Below are 15,420 nucleotides of genomic sequence, written 5' to 3'. Positions count from 1 at the left end.
GAAGGAGAAGGAGAAGGAGAAGGAGAAGGAGAAGGAGAAGGAGAAGGAGAAGGAGAAGGAGAAGGAGAAGGAGAAGGAGAAGAAGAAAACAGAAAAAAAATCCTTTCTGGGATCAAAGCAGGGGATATCCTAGTTGTAGCAGCCACAACAAAATTTTTGCTGGTTTCTCGGGAAATAATATCTATCCCTTTGTCCCTTGCTGTTTCCTCTATGGCACTGGAAATTAAATTTGCCATTCTGCTTAGCTCATATTTTGGCATCACTTGTACTGGACTTTTGCTACTTTGTTGTTTCTTCTTTCTTCCACCATTCTCCACACTTCCAACCCCCTAAAACAAGATAGGAGATAAAAACTGATAGAGAGGAAGTGAAAAAGATCCCTGAGTAAAATCAGAAGTCAGAAAATAACCAATGTTATCTTTAGGCTACTTAGTGCTTATTAAGAGCATAAAGCTCCTTGGGGCAAGTTTGATCTTAACCACCAGGTTATCTAATTTCCTCTTTTTCTTTCTTCTTTGATCAGGACTACATAATAAACAAGTCAAGAACAAACAACAAACAAACAACAACCCATCCTGACCCTAAGATCCCTAGCATTTATGTCCTCTGAAAAGTCCCAAATTCCAAACATCACACAACCAGAGGAACTACATGTTCCTGGCAAAATCACACTCCTGTTAGAGCACAAGTCAAATCACAGATAGCTCTTTTTTTCCTTTTTTTTTATTAGATGTTTTCTTCATTTACATTTCAAATGTTATCTCCTTTCCTAGATTCCTCTCCAAAGATGCCCTATACCCTTCCCACTCCCCCAGCTCCCCAAACCACTCACTCCCACTTCCCGGCCCTGGCATTCCCCTATACTGGGGCCTAGAGTCTTCACAAGACCAAGTGCACATAAGAGATTGCATGAGGAGTTTACTACCAACAGTATGAGCTTCAGCTCTCATTTTACAACACCCCCACTTGTCCTAGTGACAGAGAGTAGTGAGCAAGTCTTCCCCAACACCCAACACCATAGGATGGGACTCCTTGACCACAGCCTGCAGAAATCCTAGAAACATGACTACAGAACATGTTAATGAAAATCATACTGAGGAGCCCATGGATATTATTTATCCATTTATACAAGACACTTCTTGATGCTAGCTTGCCACAAAAAGTTGCTGGAAATCTAGATGAATTTTACACTGCTGAGCTAGTTGCACATCGTGATTTAGATGAAAGAGCTACCAAAGCTTTAAAATAATTCAGTGGAGATAGTGCAATGACAGTGCTTCAGCACTTTAAAGACAGTGATCTCTCTCACAATCCGAACAAATGTGCCCTTTTTATGTGAAGTCACGAAAACTTGTAAGTGGTGAGAGAAACAAAGACCAAAGTAGTGGACTCTAGTAAAGGACCAGATGAGGCAAATGTTAAATCACTCTTGTGAAGAACAGGCTACACACTTGATGTGACTACAGGACAGAGGAAGTATGAGGGACCACCATCAGATTCAGTTTATTCAGGTCAGCAGCTTTCTGTTGGCACTGAGGTATTTGTGGGGAAGATTCCTAGATATCTGTTTGAGGATGGGCCTGTTGCATTATTTTAGAAAGCTGGACCTATATGAGATGTTCATTTAATGGTGGATAACCCCACTGGGCTCAATGGAGGGTGTGTCTTTGTTAGTTTTTGTACAAAAGAAGAAACAAAAGAGGCTGTTAAACTCTATAATAATCATAAAATTCATTCTGGAAAGCACATTGGTGTCTGCATCTCAGTTGTCAACAACAGGGGCGCGGGGGCTCAGTTTTTAAGAGTAAAAACAAGACACATTCTTGAAGAATTTAGTAAAGCAACCCAGGGTCTCACGGCCCTCATTTTTTACTCCCAACTTGATCATAAGAAAAAAAAAGAGGCTTTTGCTTCCTTCAATATAAAGACCACAAAACAGCTGCCACGTTAAGGTGTTGGTTAGTGAGTGATAAAATCAAAGTCTGGGATGATGTTGGGATTGTTGAATTGGTTGATTCTTTTGATGATCCTGATCCTGAAGTTATGTCACAGGTAAAAGTGCTATTTTATACTACCTTGAAAATAATTTAAGAGAAGAAATTTGAAAAAAAATTTTATTTGGTTTGAGAAACTGGAACAAGTGAAGCTAAAGGATTGTGCTTTCAGTGATTTTGAAGTGCAACTGTCAAGGCTATGGAAGAATGAATGCTAAATACTTGGAGACAAAAGAATATTGAACTTGTTTTTGCTGAGCCACTATATCAGAAGACAAAAGAATAAAGCTCAGAGGCAAGCAGCAAAGAATCAAATGTATGACAATTACTACTATTATGGATCTCCTCATATGATCTCTCCCCAACAAGAGGTCAAGAGCATGGAGGTAGAGGCTGCTATGGATATCTTCCAGATTATTATGGATATGAAAATTATTTTTTATTAGATATTTTCTTTATTTACATTTCAAGTGTTATCCTGAAAGGAATCTTATACCCTCTGCCCACCCTGCTCCCCTACCCAGCACTCCCACTTCTTGGCCCTGGCATTCCCCTGTACTAGGGCATATAAAGTTTGCAAGACCTAGGGTCCTCTCTTCCCAATGATGGCCAACTAGGCAATCTTCTGCTGCATATGCAGCTAGAGACATGAGCTCTAGGGTTACTGGATAGTTCATATTGTTGTTCTACCTATAGGGTTGCAGACCCCTTCAGATTCTTGGGTTCTTTCTCTAGCTCCTCCATTGGAGACCCTGTGTTCCATCCTATGTGACCATCCACTTCTGTAGTTACCATAACTATCATATTGGATATGATGATCTATACTATGATTATGAAGAGTTTCAAGTTGGAGCTACAGGAAGGGGTCATAGAGGAAAAAAGGGTGCTGCTCCATCCAAAGGTTATAGGGCTGCTCTTCCCATGGTAGAGCCAGTTATTCACAAAGAAAAGTCTCTGGATCAGCAAGAAGCATTCATGGTGCCAAGAGGAGGTGCCCAACAACAACAACAACAAAGAATAAGGAGGAAAGGGGGTCAAGCTCAGTCCTGACCTGCTACAATGAAGACTGATTGCCTTGCTATGTGGGATTATACCTGAAGCTTGCAGTGGAGTAATGGGAAGGAAAATCAAGCAGTCTTAAATCTCTTGGCATATAGTAGCATATTCTATTGCAGAAAATCTTCCTATAAAAACCATGGAATCAAATATGGGACATTGACCTAATACTTGGACTTTGATATGAATTTCTTTAATAAATTTCTCTGCAGTGCAAGTATTAAACTAGAGCTACTCTGTTTTCCAAAGTGTTCCAACAAAAATCATTTGTAACTTTTCACATGGTATCTTAGTTCTTCTCTTTAAAATATCTGCTCTAACTAAATTTTCTTGCCATCTTTGAATTGAGGCTCTCAAAAATAGTATTCTGAAATATTTTCTTTTTTTTTTCCTGGAGTCTGGCTTTTTTTATTTTTTATTTTTAATATTTTTATTACATATTTTCCTCAATTACATTTCCAATGCTATCCCAAAAGTCCCCCATAGCGCCCCCCACTTCCCTACCCACCCATTCCCATTCTTTTGGCCCTGGCATTCCCCTATATTGGGGCATATAAAGTTTGCAAGTCCAATGGGCCTCTCTTTCCAGTGATGGCCGAATAGGCCATCTTTCGATACATATGCAGCTAGAGACAAGAGCTCCGGGGTTCTGGTTAGTACATCATGTTGTTCCAACAATAGGGTTGCAGATCCCTTTAGCTCCTTGGGTACTTTCTCTAGCTTCTCTATTGGGAGCCCTGTGATACATCCAATAGCTGACTGTGAGCATCCACTCCTGTGTTTGCTAGGCCCCGGCATCGTCTCACAAGAGACAGCTATATTTGGGTCCTTTCAGCAAAATCTTGCTAGTGTATGCAATGGTGTCAGCGTTTGGAAGCTGATTATGAGATGGATCCCTGGATACGGCAGACTCTAAATGGTCCATCCATTCATCACAGCTATGAACTTTGTTTCTGTAACTCCTTCCATGGGTGTTTTGTTCCCAATTCTAAGAAGGGGCACAGTGTCCACACTTTGGTCTTCATTCTTCTTGAGTTTCATGCGTTTAGCAAATTGTATCTTATATCTTGGGTATCCTAAGTTTTGGGCTAATATCCACTTATCAGTGAATACATATTGTGTGAGTTCTTTTGTGATTGTGTTACCTCACTCAAGATGATGCCCTCCAGGTCCATCCATTTGGCTAGGAATTTCATAAATTCATTCTTTTTAATAGCTGAGTAGTACTCCATTGTGTAAATGTACCATAATTTCTGTATCCATTCCTCTGTTGAGGGACATCTGGGTTCTTTCCAGCTTCTGGCTATTATAAATAGGGCTGCTATGAACATAGTGGAGCATGTGTCCTTTTTACCGGTTGGGACATCTTCTGGATATATGCCCAGGAGAGGTATTGCTGGATCCTCCGGTAGTACTATGTCCAATTTTCTGAGGAACTGTTGCGGCCCGCCCGCGGTCTACAACACGAACGGTTCACTGAGAATGGCAGTTCCCTGCAAAGAGAGGAATCTAGACGGGGCGGAAGAAACAATGGAGTCAAGACAAACAGATTCTGATCAAGACTCAATTTAATATTTCCAGACACTCAGTTTATAAAGGAAGGAGGAGGGAACCCAATTTCCCGCCAAGTAACTCAGGGTCCAGTAGCAGGACAAACACGTGTGTGCCTCCAGGCAGCAGAGTCAGGTTCCAGCAGTGGGCGTGGCAGGACGAATGAGCCGGTAGCTCCGCCCTAGAGCAGGCAGGTTCCAGGCTGGGGGAAGGGAGACCACAAGGAACCGCCAAACTGATTTCCAGAGTGGTTGTACAAGCTTGCAATCCCACCAACAATGGAGGAGTGTTCCTCTTTCTCCACATCCTCGCCAGCATCTGCTGTCACCTGAATTTTTGATCTTAGCCATTCTGACTGGTGTGAGGTGGAATCTCAGGGTTGTTTTGATTTGCATTTCCCTGATGATTAAGGATGTTGAACATTTTTTCAGGTGCTTCTCTGCCATTCGGTATTCGTCAGGTGAGAATTCTTTGTTCAGTTCTGAGCCCCATTTTTAATGGGGTTATTAGACTTTCTGGAGTCCACCTTCTTGAGTTCTTTATATATATTGGATATTAGTCCCTTATCTGATTTAGGATAGGTGAAGATCCTTTCCCAATCTGTTGGTGGTTTTTTTGTCTTATTGATGGTGTCTTTTGCCTTGCAGAAGCTTTGCAGTTTCATGAGGTCCCACTTGTCAATTCTCGATCTTACAGCAAAAGCCATTGCTGTTCTATTCAAGAATTTTTCCCCTGTGCCCATATCTTCAAGGCTTTTCCCCACTTTCTCCTCTATAAGTTTCAGTGTCTCTGGTTTTATGTGAAGTTCCTTGATCCACTTAGACTTGACCTTAGTACAAGGAGATAGGAATGGATCAATTCGCATTCTTCTACATGTTAACAACCAGTTGTGCCAGCACCATTTGTTGAAAATGCTGTCTTTCTTCCACTGGATGTTTTTAGCTCCCTTGTCGAAGATCAAGTGACCATAGGTATGTGGGTTCATTTCTGGGTCTTCAATTCTATTCCATTGGTCTATTTGTCTGTCACTATACCAGTACCATGCAGTTTTTATCACAATTCCTCTGTAGTAAAGCTTTAGGTCCAGCATGGTGATTCCCCCAGAGGTTATTTTATCCTTGAGAAGAGTTTTTGCTATCCTAGGTTTTTTGTTATTCCAGATGAATTTGCAGATTGCACTTTCTAATTCATTGAACAAATGATTTGGAATTGATGGGGATTGCATTGAATCTGTAGATTGCTTTTGGCAAGATAGCCATTTTTACAATGTTGATCCTGCCAATCCATGAGCATAGGAGATCTTTCCATCTTCTGAGATCTTCTATAATTTCTTTCTTCAGAGACTTGAAGTTTATCAGAGACTTCTTCAGATCTTTCACTTCCTTAGTTAGAGTCACGCCAAGATATTTTATATTATTTGTGACTATTGAGAAGGGTGTTGTTTCCCTAATTTCTTTCTCAGCCTGTTTATTCTTTGTGTAGAGAAAGACCATTGATTTGTTTGAGTTAATTTTATATCCAGCTACTTCACTGAAGCTGTTTATCAGGTTTAGGAGTTCTCTGGTGGAATTTTTATGGTCACTTATATATACTATCATATCATCTGAAAAAAGTGATATTTTGACTTCATCTTTTCCAATTTGTATCCCTTTGATCTCCTTTTGTTGTCGAATTGCTCTGGCTAGGACTTCAAGTACAATGTTGAATAGGTATGGAGAAAGTGGACAGCCTTGTCTAGTCCCTGATTTTAGAGGGATTGCTTCAAACTTCTCACCATTTACTTTGATGTTGGCTACTGGTTTGCTGTAGATTGCTTTTATCATGTTTAGGTATGGGCCTTGAATTCCTGATCTTTCCAAGACTTTTATCAAGAATGGGTGTTGGATCTTGTCAAATGCTTTTTCCGCATCTAACGAGATGACCATGTGGTTTTTGTCTTTGAGTTCGTTTATATACTGGATTACGTTGATGGATTTCCGTATATTGAACCATCCCTGCATCCCTGGGATGAAACCTACTTGGTCAGGATGGATGATTGTTTTGATGTGTTCTTGGATTCGGTTAGCAAGAACTTTATTGAGGATTTTTGCATCACTATTCATAAGGGATATTGTTCTGAAGTTTTCTATCTTTGTTGGGTCTTTTTGTGGTTTAGGTATCAGAGTAATTGTGGCTTCATAGAATGAGTTGGGTAGAGTACCTTCTGTTTCTATTTTGTGGAATAATTTGTGAAGAACTGGGGTTAGATCTTCTTTGAAGGTCTGATAGAACTCTGCACTAAACCCATCTGGTCCTGGGCTTTTTTTAGTTGGGAGACTATTAATGACTGCTTCTATTTCTTTGGGGGATATAGGACTGTTTGGATCATTAACCTGATCTTGATTCAACTTTGGTACCTGGTATCTGTCTAGGAACTTCTCCATTTCATCCAGGTTCTCCAGTTTTGTTGAGTATAGCCTTTGGTAGAAGGATCTGATGGTGTTTTGGATGTCTTCAGGATGTGTTGTTATGTCTCCTTTTTCATTTCTGATTTTGTTAATTAGGATGGTTTCCCTGTGCCCTCTAGTGAGTCTGGCTAAGGGTTTATCTATCTTGTTGATTTTCTCAAAGAACCAGCTCCTTGATTGGTTGATTCTTTGAATAGTTTTTCTTGTTTCCACTTGGTTGATTTCGCCCCTGAGTTTGATTATTTCCTGCCGTCTACTCCTCTTGGGTGAATTTGCTTCCTTTTGTTCTAGTGCTTTTAGGTATGTTGTCAAGCTGCTAATGTGTGCTCTCTCTAGTTTCCTTTTGGAGGCACTCAGAGCTATGAGTTTTCCTCTTAGAAATGCTTTCATTGTGTCCCATAAGTTTGGGTATGTTGTGGCTTCATTTTCATTGAACTCTAAAAAGTCCTTAATTTCTTTCTTTATTCCTTCCTTGACCAAGGTATCATTGAGAAGAGTGTTGTTCAGTTTCCACGTGAAGGTTGGCTTTCTATTATTTATTTTGTTATTGAAGATCAGCCTTAGGCCATGGTGATCTGATAGGATGCATGGGACAATTTCAATATTTTTGTATCTGTTGAGGCCTGTTTTGTGACCAATTATGTGGTCAATTTTGGAGAAGGTGCCATGAGGTGCTGAGAAGAAGGTATATCCTTTTCTTTTAGGATAGAATGTTCTGTAGATATCTGCCAGATCCATTTGATTCATAATTTCTCTTAGTTTCTCTGTGTCCCTGTTTAGTTTCTGTTTCCATGATCTGTCCATTGGTGAAAGTGGTGTGTTGAAGTCTCCCACTATTATTGTATGAGGTGCAATGTGTGCTTTGAGATTTACTAAAGTTTCTTTAATGAATGTGGCTGCCTTTGTATTTGGAGCATAGATATTCAGGATTGATAGTTCCTCTTGGAGGATTTTACCTTTGATGAGTATGAAGTGTCCCTCCCTGTCTTTTTTAATGACTTTGGGTTGGAAGTCAATCTTATCAGATATTAGAATGGCTACTCCAGCTTGTTTCTTCATACCATTTGCTTGGAAAATTGTTTTCCAGCCTTTCATTCTGAGGTAGTGTCTATCTTTTTCTCTGAGATGAGTTTCCTGTAAGCAGCAAAATGTTGGGTCTTGTTTGTGTAGCCAGTTTGTTAGTCTATGTCTTTTTATCGGGGAGTTGAGTCCATTGATATTAAGAGATATTAAGGAAAAGTAATTGTTGTTTCCTGTTATTTTTGTTGTTAAAGTTGGCATTCTGTTCTTGTGGCTGTCTTCTTTTAGGTTTGTTGAGGGATTACATTCTTGTTGTTTCTAGGGCATGGTTCCTGTCCTTGTATTGGTTTTTTCTGTTATTATCCTTTGAAGGACTGGATTCGTGGAGAGATAATGTGTGAATTTGGTTTTGTCGTGGAATACTTTGGTTTCTCCATCTATGTTAATGGAGAGTTTGGCTGGGTATAGTAGCCTGGGCTGGAATTTGTGTTCTTTTAGTGTCTGTATAACATCCGTCCAGGATCTTCTGGCTTTCATAGTCTCTGGTGAAAAATCTGGTGTAATTCTGATAGGCTTGCCTTTATATGTTACTTGGCCTTTTTCTCTTACTGCTTTTAGTATTCTATCTTTATTTAGAGCATTTGTTGTTCTGATTATTATGTGTCGGGAGGTATTTCTTTTCTGGTCCAGTCTATTTGGAGTCCTGTAGGCTTCTTGTATGTTCATGGGCATCTCTTTCTTTAGATTTGGGAAGTTTTCTTCTATAATTTTGTTGAAGATGTTTGCTGGTCCTTTGAGTTGAAAATCTTCATTCTCATCCACTCCTATTATCCGTAGGTTTGGTCTTCTCATTGTGTCCTGTATTTCTTGGATGTTTTGAGTTAGGACCTTTTTGCATTTTACATTTTCCTTGATTGTTGTGCCAATGTTCTCTATGGAATCTTCTGCACCTGAGATTCTCTCTTCCATCTCTTGTATTCTGTTGCTGATGCTGGTATCTATGGTTCCAGATTTCTTTCCTAGGGTTTCTATCTCCAGTGTTGCCTCATTTTGGGTTTTCTTTATTGTGTCTACTTCCCTTTTTAGGTCTAGTATGGTTTTGTTCATTTCCATCATCTGTTTGGATGTGTTTTCTTGTTTTTCTTTAAGGACTTCTACCTGTTTGATTATGTTATCCTGTTTTTCTTTAAGGATTTGTAACTCTTTAGCAGTGTTCTCCTGCAATTCTTTAAGGGATTTTTGTGCTTCCTCTTTAATGTCTTCTACCTGTTTACCAGTGTTCCTTTGTATTTCTTTAAGTGTGTTATTAAAGTCCTTCTTGAAGTCCTCTACCATCATCATGAGATATGCTTTTAGATCTGTGTCTAGCTTTTCCGGTGTGTTGGGGTGCCCTGGACTGGGCAAAGTGGGAGTGCTGGGTTCTGATGATGGTGAGTGGTCTTGGTTTCTTTTAGTAAGATTATTACGTTTACCTTTAGCCATCTGGTAATCTCTGGGGTTAGTTGTTGTCGTTGTCACTGCTTAAAGATTGGAGCAGAAGCTGTGTTCCACTCACCAGAAGTCTTAAGATCCTGTGGCAGTTGTTGTGGGTAGCTGGCGAGTGTCAGGCAACCCTGCGCCCTAGCTACCCCGGTGCTGTTCTGACCGGAAGAGACTGAAATATTTTCTTGAATGTGTGCATTTAAATTTTATTGCAGTGATGCAACTAAGTGCTATTGTAGGTACCCTTAAATTTTTATTTCTGCTGACCAAGGTTAATCATAACTATTTGTATCTTTTTTGTACTAATCACTTTTGAATGGTGTTCAGATGTGGTTTCATGTGTAACAGGCAGAGCAGGTTAACCACATATTCCAAATAATGGTTCTGAAAAGAACCTTTTTACAGGGTTGGTTAACTACCTCAGAAGCAGAGAATTGAACGGTGTATATTGTGCATGAAATATCTTTGTAGATAAAAGCAGGGCTTGTTAAACATGATAGACAGGATTTGCAGTCTTTTATATGCTCAAGCTACACCCAGTGAGATACATAGTCTCCTGATACGTGTGAATCAGGGTGTAAAAGTCTAGTCTCCTCTGGCACCATGTCTGCATATACATTGTACATGTTTCCTACAATGATAAATGGACAAATTCTCTAAAAATGTAAGCAAGCCCAATTAAATGTTTTCATTTATAAGAGTTACTGTGGTCATGGTGCCTCCTCACAGCAATGAAACCCTAAGACAATGCATCTAAGAAATAAGAAATGATATTTATACTCTCTATACCTTTGTCTTCTTCTTGTAAATTGAGACTAATTGTCCTATTGGAATATGGAAGGTAAGTGAATTAATACATATAGAACACACAACTTCTAACATGTCATAAGTGTTCTGTAAATACCAACATTCGTATTTTTAACGTGTTATGATGGGTGGTTTGGGATATAAAAAAAATTGGAGGAAAACAAAGGATTCTTCAAAGAATCTTGGGGGAAAATTGTTTTCAAGCCTGAACTGGATTGGTTTATAACTCTTCCAGTGAAGTGCTTCATGTAATATGAGAAGGTGATTGCTACATTGGAAAACCTACCAAGCATTACAAGAATACACATGTAATACCATGAGGAACTTGAACGGCCAGTCTGGAGGTCCACAACATTCAGTAGTCTCTGACGTTCTTTCCTATTATCTCATTACTATCTTCTGTAGACCTATGCAACAGAAGACTTCTCTATAAAGCCTGTTCCCCATGTGTTTAGCATCACTCTTTCCATAAGACAGAAGGGCAAGAGAGTATGACCAATAGTTACTGGTTCAAATTAAAAATGTTAACTGGACATAGGACAGAAAAATGATTAACAATATCCATACATCATCTACATTAGGGAACACTATTCAAACATATTTTTACCCAAAACATATTAAAAGGATAAAAATTGGGAATGAGGAGATGACTTCATTGGCAAAATGTTTACCATGCAAACATAAAGACCTGAGTTAAGATTCCCAACAACCACTGCTGGAGCCACTGTTGCCTATCCCAGGTCATGCTACTGCTGCTCCTGCTCACCCTTTGTCCCCCCAACCCCCACACTAGTGATCTCAAAAGATTCAAAGTCCAAGGTAGCAACCCTCAAGGATCAGCTGATTATGAATCTTCTTGAGGTAGAACAGGGCTCCCAGAAGAAGATTACAGTTGTTGTGGTTGGAAATATTCGCATGGCTTGTCACATCAGTATCTTAACAAAGGACTTGGGAGATGAGCTTACTCTTGTTGATGTCATGGAAGACAAGCTAAATGGGGAGATGATGGATCTCTGGCATGGCAGCCTCTTCCTTAAAACACCAAAAATTGTCTCCAGTAAATGCTATTGTGTGACTTCGAACTCCAAGCTGGGCATTATCACAGCATGGGCCTGTCAGCAAGAGGGAGAGGGCCGACTCAATCTGGTCCAGTAAAACGTGAATATCTTCAAGTTCATCATTCCAAATGTTGTGAAGTAGAGTTCACAGTGCAAGCTCCTGATTGTCTCCAATCCAGTGGATATCTTGCTGTGTGTGTGGCTTAGAAAATCAGTGGCTCTCCCAAAAGCCAAGTTATTGGAAGTGGTTGCAATCTGGATTCAGCTCAGTTCTGTCACCTGATGGGAAAAAGGCTAGGGGGTTCACCTGCTGAACTGTCATGGCTAGGTCCTAGGAGAACATGGCAACTCCAGTGTGCATGTGTGGAGTAGTGTGAATGTTGCCGACATCTCCCTGAAGTCTCTGAACCCAGAACTGGGCAGTGGAAGGAGGTTCGCAAGTAGGTGGTGGACAGTGAATATGAGGTGATCAAGCTGAGATGTTACATACACATCCTAGGCCATTGGTCTCTCTGTGGCAGACTTGGCCAAGAGCATAATGAAGTACCTTAGGTGGGTGCATCCCATTTCCACCATGATTAAGGGTCTCAATGGATTCAAGGATGATGTCTTCCTCAGTGTCTCATGTATCTTGGGACAAAATGGAACCTTGGATGTTGTGAAGTGACACTGACTCCTGAGGAAGAGGCCCACCTGAGGAAGAATGCAGACACCCTCTGGGGAATCCAGAAGGAGTGCAGTTCTAAAGTCTTCCCAGTGTCCTAGCACATCACTGTCCAGGCTGCAGCAGGGTTTCTATGGAGACCACGCCCTTCTCTTCTGAGCTGTGGTTAGTACAATGGTGTTGAGGTGGTGTGGGGAAATAGCTCAGTTCCCACAACTCTGCCCTGCTCCCAAGTGGTACTTGTGTAGTGGTAACCTGGTTAGTGTTACAGTCCCACTGTCTCTGAGACACTCTGCCTACTGTGAGGCTTCAATTACCCTGCTGCATTGCTACCCTGCACACCCTCACCAAACATTCCTAGGCCAGTGAGTTCCCAGTTAGTCATAACCTGGCTCCAGTGTGTAAGTCCATTATGCATATCTTGGATGTAAATGTTCTATGGGATATCTTATGTATTGTATGTATCTGTAGTGTACATTGCAATATTATGTGAAATGTAAGATCTGCATATGGACAATGAAACCAACCACTCAAGTGTCATGCCAATAAAAACACCAAATAAACAATGAACAGTGAAAAAAAAAAGATTCACAACAACCAGGTTTTAAAAAATAAATAAATTCAGTTTTGTACACTTGTAATTGCAATACAGGAGAAGTAGGGATGAGTGGGTCCCTATAGCTTGCTCATGAGCCCATCTACCCCAAAAGAAAGCTCCAGGTTCTGTGAGAGACCTTATACTAAAAATACAGTAAAGAGAGGGACAGCAGGGATTGCCATATAGCCAGGCAGATGAAGGGAAAACTATAACTGACAGGGGAGGGGAGGTAGGGAGTCATCTCCAGGATGAGACAGAGACCTGGAATAAGAAAGGCACCCAAAGATCAAGGGCAGTGTCCTTAGCTGTGACCACAGCATTGGGGTATGAAACTTAAAGAGGCCACCTCCTGTGGCTATCCAGGAACCCCAATGGAACAACAGAGACACAAACCCACCCACAAAACTTTCAATCCCAAATTTATCCTGTCTACAAGAAATTCAGGGATGTAGGGATAGAGCAGGGACTGAGGGAATGGCTAACCAATGACTGACCCAACTTGAGTTGCATCCCATGAGCAAACACCCATCCCTGACAGTATTAGTGGTATTCTGTTATGCTTGCAGACAGGAGTCTAGCATGGCTGACTCTGAGAGGCTCCACCCAGCAGCTGACTCAGAAACATGCAGACTCCCACAGCCAAACAGTGAATGGAGCATAGAGACTCTTATTGAAAAACAGGAGAAAGGATTGCAGCCTCTAAGGAGATAAGAACTCTACAGAAAGGCAAACAGAGTCAACTAACATGGACCTCCGGGGCTCTCAAAGACTGAAATACCAAGCAAAGAACACACATAGGCTTGACCTAGGCTTTCCACCCTATATGTAGCAGGAGTTCAGCTTGGTCTTCATGTGGGTCCCAAACAACTTGAGTGGGGACTATACCAAAAGCTGTTGCCTGTACATGGGATATGTTCTTCTAGCTGGGATGCCTGGTCTGGCTTCAGTGGGAGAGGATGTGCCTAGCTTCACAAAGATTTGATGTGCCAAGTTGGGGGATACTCAAGTGTACACCCACTGGCTCAAAGGAGAAAGGAGGGATGAGGAGACAGGTTTTGGGAGGGATGCCTGGAGGGAGATATATCATCTCCCATAGGTACAATATAAATGGCCTAGTTTGGGTTATCCAAGATAAACATAGCTTTAGAGTAGAATCTTTGAGATAGCCATATTTTGAGATGACTGGAGAGCTGTTTGGTACAAGCTTACACAGAAATCAAATTTAAACTAAGACTAAAAGAGCAATTTTGTGGGGCTGGATGAGAAAGGCACATGAGATAACAGGAGTCAGGGAAAGCCAAGAAATACACACTTCATCCAATACACAAAGGGAATGGGGAGCTGGCTGCTGTTGAAGAGTCTGGGAGACAAGGGTGTTGATGGGACACTTTGTAAAGATATATGGTTGCATCTGAAAGATGACTCTTAAAAAGAGACTAGATCTCCTGTGGGTACCACTCACAGATCCCTATCAATTACTGTAGTAGACCTGAGCCTACTTAACCATAATCATTATCTTGCGAGAGGGGATAATGAATTCCTGCTGCAGGTTTGGTTTGGTTTTAACAGGATATCAGCTCAAACTGGCTATTAGCCTACCAAGGGTGTGAATCTTTCAATCTCCCAGAAACTGAGATTACAGGTGTGTCAGTAGTGGGTTTGCATGTGCATTAACCCTAAAGGCTCATGCTTGCTTAGCCTCCACTTGATGGGAAAATACTTCTAGCACCATGCTTGCCTGTGTGCAGTAGTTAACTCTGGGTAAAATGGATCAGCCTTCAAATTATAAACAATTGTTAGTAGATGCTACTGAGTTTCTCTGGTTGTGGTATCTTAAGTAGAGCCAATATGGCCAGGTTAGTTTCCCTGTTTTTCTGATACAGGAAAGTGCCCAGGGCAGAAAAGCCAATCTAGAGTCCCCAGGTACCAGTGCTGGTACTAACTCTTCCACGCTGGGCGGAGCCTCAAAACCAACCCCACAGCACTTCCTCCAACAAGGTCACATCTTCTAATAGAGCCACTTCCCGTGGGCCAAGCATATTCAAAACACCACAGATGGTTTCATAGATGTGAAAGAACAACATAACCAAAGTAACTCTTATAAAGGTAAACATGTAGTGGGAGCTGGCTTACAATTTCAGACAGTCTATTATCAACATGAAGGGAAGCGTGGCTGGGTCTAGGCAGATATGGTGCTGGAGAAGCTGAGAGACCTACATCTTAATCCAAAGGCAGCCAAGAGGAGACTAGCATTCACAAACTGGGTGAAATGTGAGCATAGGAGCCCTCAAAGCCTACTCCCACTTCCTCCAACAAAGCCACATCTACACCTACAAGGCCACACTTTCTATTTGTTCTATTCCCTACAGACAAACAGTAAAACACATGAATTTATGGGGACCAAACCTATTCAATCCACCACTGTGGTCTCCCTTTTCCCAGCCTGGACCTGCTTGCTCAAGGGTGGAGCTTCCTGCTCATTCATCCTGCCACGCCCACTGCTGGACCCTGCCGCTTTGCTGCTTGGAGGCACACACGTGTTCGTCCTGCTACTGGACCCCGAGTTACTTGGCGGGAAATTGGGTTCCCTCCCCCTTCCTTTATAACTGAGTGTCTGAAAAAAGTAAAATTGAGCTTTGATCAGAATGTTGTCTTAGCTACATTTCTTTCTCTCGCCACCTAGCCCCTCTTCTCTTCCAGGTTTCCAAAATGCCTTTCCAGGCTAGAACCCAGGCTGTGATCT

The 15,420-nt window shown here is 41.3% G+C and overlaps 2 pseudogenes; both read left to right on the top strand.

The window, feature by feature from the left end:
* The first annotated feature begins 1,062 nt into the window (after nucleotides 1-1,062).
* On the top strand, nucleotides 1,063-3,057 carry LOC110311891 (heterogeneous nuclear ribonucleoprotein Q-like; annotated as a pseudogene).
* Nucleotides 3,058-10,384: 7,327 nt separating this feature from the next.
* Nucleotides 10,385-11,884, top strand: LOC110311309 (L-lactate dehydrogenase A chain pseudogene; annotated as a pseudogene).
* Nucleotides 11,885-15,420: the final 3,536 nt, after the last annotated feature.

The sequence above is a fragment of the Mus caroli genome, unplaced genomic scaffold (assembly GCF_978045245.1).
Source record: "Mus caroli unplaced genomic scaffold, Mus_caroli_1 scaffold_17, whole genome shotgun sequence".
NCBI classification, from domain to species: Eukaryota; Metazoa; Chordata; class Mammalia; order Rodentia; family Muridae; genus Mus; species Mus caroli.
The sequence above is the reverse complement of the archived record's forward strand: the minus strand, read 5'-3'. Positions and strand labels throughout refer to the sequence as shown.